Genomic DNA, 8,341 nt, shown 5'->3' on the forward strand with positions numbered 1-8,341 from the left:
ATTTGTCTTGTTTGATTGCTTTGTGTGTTTTATTGTCTCAGACAATTTGGGAGTTATTATTTATGGTTACTTTTCTCTTTTGGTGACATGTTTATTTCTAGGTGGTATTTGTGTTTTGATGGTTTAAGGCATTCTGAGGTCCTTGAGTTAGGAATTATTATTTTGTTGTTGTGAATATATATTTTTTTTTGTAGTTGGATGTATTTGTTGGTTTTTATTAGTTTGATTTTTGGGAACATGGGTATTTCTATGGTGGATCTTTATAGCTAGGTATTTTATTTGGGTGGTGAGTTTTTTGTTTCTTCATGGTTTCGATTTTTTTTATATCTGTAATTATTTGGGGGGAGTTTAGTTAATTTTTTAGAGTATTGGGTTCTCTTGATGAGTTAGTGTAGTGGTAGGGTATTGTTTGGGTTTTTTTTAGAAACATTTGGGATCTGTTGTATGGTTTGGAGTATAAGAGGTTAGTTGAAGAGTTTTTTTTCTTTTTAGTGTTTTTTTTTGTTTTGTGTGGGTTTTTATAGGTGGGTTTTTTTAATTAATGTTCCATTTTTGTTACGTGATAAGAACTGTTAGTGAAAGGAGCGTAGTGGGGTTTTTTTTGCTGGTAGTTGGTTGGCTGGTGGAGCCTTTCTGAATTTTTTGGATGGTATTCTTGGTTATTCGATGCTGTTTGTTATGGCATTTTATTTTTAGGAATTGGATTATAACTGCAGAGTTCTAACTGTAACTCTAATGAAACAAAACACATGCATAAATATGAAAATGGGAATATAAAACTTCAATTTTAAATATAAACGGAAAACATATGAATAAAATATGTAACATGAATAATGTTATCCACTACTATTAGGTATTATATTGTTTGATATATAGGATTTTGTTTATATAAATACAGATAAATATAGATTATAAATATAAATAAAATCCATATAAAATATCCATATTGAGATGTATAATTAATACATGTGGATATATAAATATAAAAATTACTAAATAATAGAAATCAATACAGTACATAATGCATATTTTACTGTGTATGTCCTATTTTAACACATTCTATGTCCTAAATATTATATATCGAAATACGGTACCTCAATATATTGTAATCGAATATATAACAACTTGTAAAAACGAAAAATAGAAAGGTAGAAATAATTAAATATAGTTTAAAATAAAGGGGATTTTTATTTTGTATTTGGTAGTAGGTAGGGGGTTTTTTATAAAATCTATAAATATAAATAAAATAAAATTAGAAATCTGTGTATAGAAATACATCGTAAATACCTTAAGATCAATATAAAAAATTCAAAGGTAAGTAAAAATCAATATTAGCAGTATCTATGAAGTATAATATAAATAATAATTTGTCTATCTTGCTACCTTAATATATATGATATATATTTATAAACAATCACTATAAAGTAGAAATGCAAATGTGACTATAATGATGAAAAAAACATGTAAATATTCAAGTATCGTTTAAAGAAAGGGCTTTTTTTGGTTTTTATTTGGTTAGAGGCAGGGTTTTAATGGAAGAAAAATGAATATACCTTTTCTTTTGATATCATTCTAAGTATAGAAATATATATTCAATGTATACAGAGATATATAAAAATATAAAATAGAAATGAAAATAAGTATTCCGTATAGATAGAATATAAATAACACCATACATCAATCTACATATTAAATGTAAATTTGAATATAAATGCGAAAAATAGAGATAAATTTAAACGCAGATTGAAAGATAAGGGGTTTTAAAAAGATTTTTACTTGGATAGAGGCAGGGGTTTATTTTAAGCAATATAAACCTTTTAGAAATAGAAATCTAACTATAGAAATATGTAAGTAATATATTAAGCAATGTATAAAAATGTAAATTGTAATAAAATATAATAGGAATAAATGTAAGAAATTATTAAAATTGCAATTATACATCAATATGCATTATAAATCCGATTGTGAATATAAATATGTAAAATATAAAAATAAAATATATTGAGATGCAGTTTGAAAGAAAAGGTTTTTTCTTTTGGTTCTTATGGGGTTAGAGGCAGGGGTTTTTGTTGGCGTTCTTTTCCGCGCGGGCTGTTTTGGGGCATTTGCTTCAGAGGACGTTCCGGAGGGGCGGGTGGCAGCGCTTGCGGACACAGAGCGGTGCTGCAGCCGCCGCCCGCGGCCGCTGTCTCGGCAGTGGCGTGTCGCGGACTCGCGTGCCGCGCACACGGGCTGTGGGCTCAGCGGCTCCGCGGGCGGTCGGATTTGGAGCAGGCGCCGACCGGCATCGGCAGATTCGCCTCTCTCTGCCCAGCTCCTGCAGCGGCCGCCATCCTGGGCGCGGCCCCTGCCTCTGCCGCGCTGGGTGCCCGTCCCGTCCCCTCCCGTGCGTTCCCACCGCCTCCCTGCCGTACAGCTAGAAATAAACAACACCAACGTAGAAATATACATAGGTTAAAAAGAAAGGGCTTTTGGGGCGGGGCGGCGTTATTTGGTTCGAGGCAGGGTCTTTTAGTTTCTGTGCGGGATTTTTTGGGACATTTATTTCGGAGGATTTTTCCCAAGGGGATCGATCGCCGCCGCTCTTTTCCCCCTGCCTCCCCTCCGGGCGAGCAGCGGCCCCCGGCTGTGGCGGGCGGCGGTGCTGCCGCCTTGTGGCCACAGAGCGGTACTGCAGCCCCACAGCCAGCGCCCGGCCGAAACCACCGAGACGGTGCGGGAGGGGCCAGAGCGGCCCCAAAACCACCGAGATGTGGCGGAAGTGGCCAGAGCGGCCCCAAAACCACCGAGACGGGGCGGGAGGGGCCAGAGCGGCCCCAAACCCACCGAGACGGGGCGGAAGTGGCCAGAGCGGCCCCAAAACCACCGAGATGTGGCGGAAGTGGCCAGAGCGGCTCCAATTACCACCGAGACGGGCGCGGGGCGGCGGCGAGCGGCGAGCGGGGCGGTGTGTGTGAGTAGAGGGGAGCGGTGAAGGCGGCTCCGCGGCGGCGCCGGGGAAGGATGGCAGCGGCGAGGGCGGCCCGGCGGTCGCGGCGCTCCCGGGCCGGGGCGGAGCGGCGTCGGAACAGGGCTGCGCCCGCCCCTCCTGCCGCCCTCCTGGGAATGGGTTGAGGCATTATGGGTGTATTGAGGTAGGGATAACGATTTTGTTGGTTTGTAAACAAATGTCAGTTGTTCTGACAGGAACAGGCTGAATGGGGCTGTAGCTCTGCCTACGAGGTCAAGCAGTGATAAGGCCTTGTCAGCACGGTAAAGAAGTGAGCCTCTGTGTAGCACTTCTCTGTAACAGATTAGCAGCTGCTGTAGCATCATTTCCTAGACATTGAGTGGTCTGGGGCTGGATTAGAAAAAAATTAGGTTTAGTGTGTTGTTTAACAGCTGCAGGTGGAGGAACCTGTGCCTTCTGCTCTCCCCACAGCTGTCTCGGCTGTCACACCTGTCCTGAGGAAAGCCCTGTGGAAGGAGCTCGGTGCCGCGATTCAGGACCCTGAGGCCACTGTGAAACTGCAAATTCTTTCCAAGCTGTTGCCACCTCCGGGAAGCAAAGGGCTGCACAACCTGATGGACTGCCTTCCTGCTGCTCCGGAGAGAGCAGGCAATGAAGAGAGGTGGGCAGCGTGTGTGTGTGTGTGCCTCCCCCAGGGCTCAGTTTGTCCTGGGAATCAGTGTGATAGGAATGGGAGCATTAACAGCGTCCTCTCCTCCGAGAATCTGTTGCTTTGCACTTTGGCAGCAAGACATCTTTAAGATATACAAAACCAAGTTAAAATGTTAATAAGAAAATCAACAACTATCTCTCTGCAGCTGGGCCGTGGCAGATGCCATATCCACGGTGCTTAAAAACTCAGAGGAGCTGCATTCCTGGAGGAGACATCTCTTCTCAGCCTGCGTAAAGGGGTTAGTTGCCATGTACAGCAGCAGTAAAGATGAAGGCAAGCAAGAAGTGGAGAGGTCCATGCTGCTGAGGCTAGAGGAATTATTGGTGAGACTGCTTATCTGCTTTGCCACAGAGGGACTGTATGCATATGTGTGATTGGGCAGTTGTAGATTTTGTAAATACAGATTGGACTCGATTTCCTGTTTTATGGATTCTGGTTTCCGTGGATTTTTCATAGCTTTTTCCGAGTCCTGAGAATCCTTTATACGAGGCAGTTTTGTGTTCTTGATGATGACTTTCTGGTACGAATCGCCTTTGAATGTGTGAGTTTGAGGTATTTAGGAGAAAGAAATCAAAGGTTACCAGTGGAATTTAAAAAAAAAAAAAGTTAAAATTAATTAATTAAATTATTATAAATTAATTAATTTAATTTTTAAATTTAAGTTATCACCTTCTTTTTTAAAAGAAGCTGATAGAGATACTTGTGCCAAGACCCATCTGCCATGCCATCTGAAGTCTGGGGCAAAAGTCTGGTTGATCAGGAATAGAAATCAGACTTTGATCTTGAAGAACACTACTTGGTCACTCCCTCTGTATACTGTTGCCTTGGTTTGAGTTCAGTGAACAGGGATCCCCGTGACACGCAACACTGAAGGTCCCTGGGCAGTGAATGCCTTTGCGCTCTCATGGCTTTTGCTGAGACTCCCTTGTAGGACCTGGCTGACTCTGCAGGCCCTGGGGCCACCTCACAGGGTCCATCCCATGCTGAGGGTGTTTCCAGCCTGGCGAGGTTGGCACCTGCATTCCCAGGACTGTTGGGATGTGCAGCTGTCAGTCTGCTCCAGGCTCTCGCTTTGACTTGTCAAGTTGCGAATCCTTTTGCACTTGAGGCGTTTGAAGAGTATTGAGCCGCTGGGTTTTTGGAACCTACAGCCCAGCTTGCTTTTTGATTCCATACAGCCCCTGCTCCCAGACCAACAAGTTTCTTTTGAGCCAGGAATTAGGATTGTTGTATCCAAGAGCTTTTTTCCCTGTTACCCTCAGATCATCCCACGTGAGCGTTTGGCTTGCGTGTTCTTAGTGTGTCCCTTGAACAAAAATTGCTGTAGAAGCTCCATGTGCCAAATGTAAACCAACACCTGTTTTTACTTGCTGCACACAGTGTGTGGTTGAAGAAGTGGACCCAGATGACTGGTGTGACCTTGTGAAGACAGGGCTCAAGTAAGTGCTTTCATTTGAATTTGGTTTGGTTTCACCAAGTTCATTTTCTTTGCCAAGTTAATTTTCTTTGCCAAGTTCTCATTTCTTACCCAACTTGTAGCTTCAAGTGGGTTTTCTTGGGTTTGGTTACAGTCTGACTTCTCTGTGATCCTTCTCCCAAAGGTACCGTTACAGAGATGAAACATTTCTGAAGGTCCTGAACGTTGCCATCCAGTTACTATACATGAAAGAATCCTCACTAAGAGCGTAGTCAAGCTCTCCAAACTACACATGGTGGTCACACAGCACTCTTCATTTTTGGCAGCCATCCTGAGGTCAAGAGAAGATGATTGCATGAGCGTCCAGACAAAAGGTATTTTTTAATCATCTTCTTCCCATCCTAAACACAGCTAATCTTCTCTTTCTTGCATTATATTCTTTCCATCCAGTAACACATCCACCCATGTAAATACTTGCAGAGTTATTAGCAGTTCCAGAATACTGGCATTTAAATTGTACCTCTGCTCGGATCCAAATGTTACATTCATTTTATGCTGGTTGTAAAGACTTCTGTTTTTAAAACTAGTGGAAAGGCGGGTTTGGGTTTTTGTTTGCTTATTTGTTGTTCTGGTATTTTTAACCCAGCTGAAGTCTTGGATTTATTGTTTTGGTTTCTGAGGTACTTAGTGTAAGATCACTGAAGTGCACATAGATCCTGTGATGTTTAAGCCTCGGCTACACGTGACACAGGCTTCTGAAAATGGAAATGGCCTTGGCAGAGAAGCAGCTGTGAAGCGAAGCAGAATTAAAATGCATGAGAGCAGAAGAACCAAGTGAAATGGTACTTCTGGGTGCTGTGTGCTCCTCTGGCCTCTGCCTGCTGTGAACACTCTGTGTTGCAGCTCAGTGTAGTCCAATTCAGTGTTTGTTTGGTTTGATTTTTGTGTGTAACAAAAACACTGCTCACTTACTCTAAACAAATTCCCTCCTTTACTGGACACATCCTGGAGTGGGACCAGACTCCCCCTCACCCTGGAGGAATTCCCTGCTCCTCTGGAGAGGGGTGAAGCCAAAGCTTAGGAGCAAAGGCAAACCACCAAACCAGGGGCATTCTATATATATCCAAATAAGGGGCTCTGTCTTCCTGCTTTTCCTGTAGTTCTCCTTCCTGGTTTCACCTGGCCTGGAAGGATGGGCATGGCCTGTATTTATCATCTGAAAGTGGTGTTACTAAATCTGTCCAGAGGTTCTGATTACAGACGCTCATTTTCTGCCAGAAAACATTTTCATTTCATTCCTTTCACCCAGGATGGCTCTCTGTGGTCTCAGACAGTGTTCCCTGGGAGGAAGGGCAGCCTTTGCCTCGCCTGCACAGCTCAGGTGGATGTGACAGAACTGGTGTGGCCTGACAAGGCATGAGCAGCTGTCTGTGCACTGGAGTGCCTTGAAACCTTTCTCTGTGAGGTTTTGGACACTTTTCTCTTTGGGATTTCTTGTGACACATCACCCAGGTGTCCCTTCCTTTGTATAAAGTCCCGTGGTAAAGGATTGAATGACGGACAAGTGGGGCCATGGATAAAAATGGTTCTGTTAAAATTAGGCTAAGAATGCAATAGAGAAATGAGCTTCCTTTTAATGAAATAGTTAGGAATAAAAATGCTTTTATATTTGAATTGCTGTCCCCTCTCACGGATAAAACCCCATGGTGAGCAATCACAGCAGAAGTGTGAAAGCCGGGATCCATTGGCTTCCACAGTGGACTTAATGCTCTTTTCCTCCTCTCTTTCAGGACAGGAGAAATCATTAAGCTCCTCCCATCTTTGCCAGAAGCTTCAGTGTTTAAGCAGCCAGAGCCAAGAGGCTTCAGCACCAGGGGTGTGCACTGGAGGGCTCCTGGTCCTGCCCACGCTGTGGGGTAAGTCAGAGGGACGCAGGGTTCCCCTTTTCCTCTCCGCTGGGATTAAGTGCCTCGGGAATGCCATTTCTGACAGCCCAGCCGTACCCCTGTGTGCTGGGAAAGGGCAGCAGGGAAGAGGCAAATGCCAGAGTTCCTTGGGGCTGACGGAGCTGTGGTGTTTGGCTGTGCCCAGGGGGGCAGGCTGGGCATTGTTCGGGCACCCAAGGACTGGTCTGGGGCTGGGAGCCCGGGGAGCCGAGCTCTCGGTGCATTCCCAGCTCTGCCAGCTGCTGCAGGGCTGGGTGCCAGCCTCTGCTGGGGCTGGGGCAGGAGCTGCAGGGGAGGGCTGGCAGGATTTGGGAGCAGAGGGAGGAAAATGAGGAAGGGTGCTGGGCGGCGCTCAGCCTGTGCTGGTGTCAGCGCAGCCGTGCAGGGCGCCGGGATCTGGGGTCAGCTCCGGCTCTCCTGGGGTTCAGGGTGCAAGGTCGGAGGGACTGGGTTTATCTGTGGCTTTCCAGGCCAGCAGGAACAAGGGGAATGTGGTGCCAGAGCTGTGTCCCATCGGGCTGCGCTTCCCTCTGAGCACAGAGTCTGGGCTGAGGGGAGATTGCTGCGAGTGCCCCGTGAGCAATCCAGGGAACTCGGAATTGCATCCGCTGCTGGGAACACTGCCTGAGCTCTGCTCAGGCTGTGTCTGCGAGGAGTGGGATTTGGGCTGCAGAGGTGCTGCTGGGCACAGAAAATGAAGTAAATCCTCTCCAGGGACGTGCAGTGAAGGATAGTGCAGCAGGGAAGGAGAGTATTTACAAATTATATCAGTATTTCTCCCAAAACTGGGAGAAATGGGGTGGAGCAGAGATGGGCTGGTTTGGTTTTGTCTGGGCCGGTTATTCCTCGTGCAATGTTTTAAATCTGTTGTATGATTTTCTCTCCAGTATCTTTCTAACAAAAGCTGACAGAAATTTAGGTTCAGGGTTAGAAGTTGGGTCCATTCACTGCAAAACCTTGCCCAGGCTGGAGGACTGGGGTGATGGCTGCTCTCAGCAAAGGTTACCTGTGAATACCGTGTCAGATTTCCTTCAATGCTGGGTAGGAAAGGTGAGGGTTTGGATCAGGAATTCTGCAAACAAGGCCTGTGTGATGTTGGTTTATTGTGTTTTTCAGGGAGCCAGGGCTGGCACAAGGACTCGTGCAGGTGCTGCTCTGGCACTGGAGCTGTTGCCCTGTGGAGCCATTTTAAAGGTGTGATTATGGAACATTTTGGAGGCTGTTTCTGGAATTCCATTTGTAGCTGGATCTCACTCCGAGTGCAGCAGTCCAGGTGAGGGTTCTGACCTCTCCAGACTTGTGCTCACCTTGGTACA

General features: G+C 45.2%; 1 long non-coding RNA gene across 1 annotated transcript; it reads left to right on the top strand.

Annotated features, from left to right (window-relative positions):
• The first annotated feature begins 4,258 nt into the window (after positions 1–4,258).
• On the top strand, positions 4,259–7,699 carry LOC140682076 (uncharacterized). The gene is made up of 2 exons (XR_012053324.1): positions 4,259–6,591; positions 6,870–7,699. It is a non-coding gene; the product is annotated as an uncharacterized lncRNA (long non-coding RNA).
• The last annotated feature ends 642 nt before the right edge of the window (positions 7,700–8,341 follow it).

The sequence above is a fragment of the Taeniopygia guttata genome, chromosome W (genome assembly GCF_048771995.1).
Source record: "Taeniopygia guttata chromosome W, bTaeGut7.mat, whole genome shotgun sequence".
NCBI lineage: Eukaryota > Metazoa > Chordata > Aves > Passeriformes > Estrildidae > Taeniopygia > Taeniopygia guttata.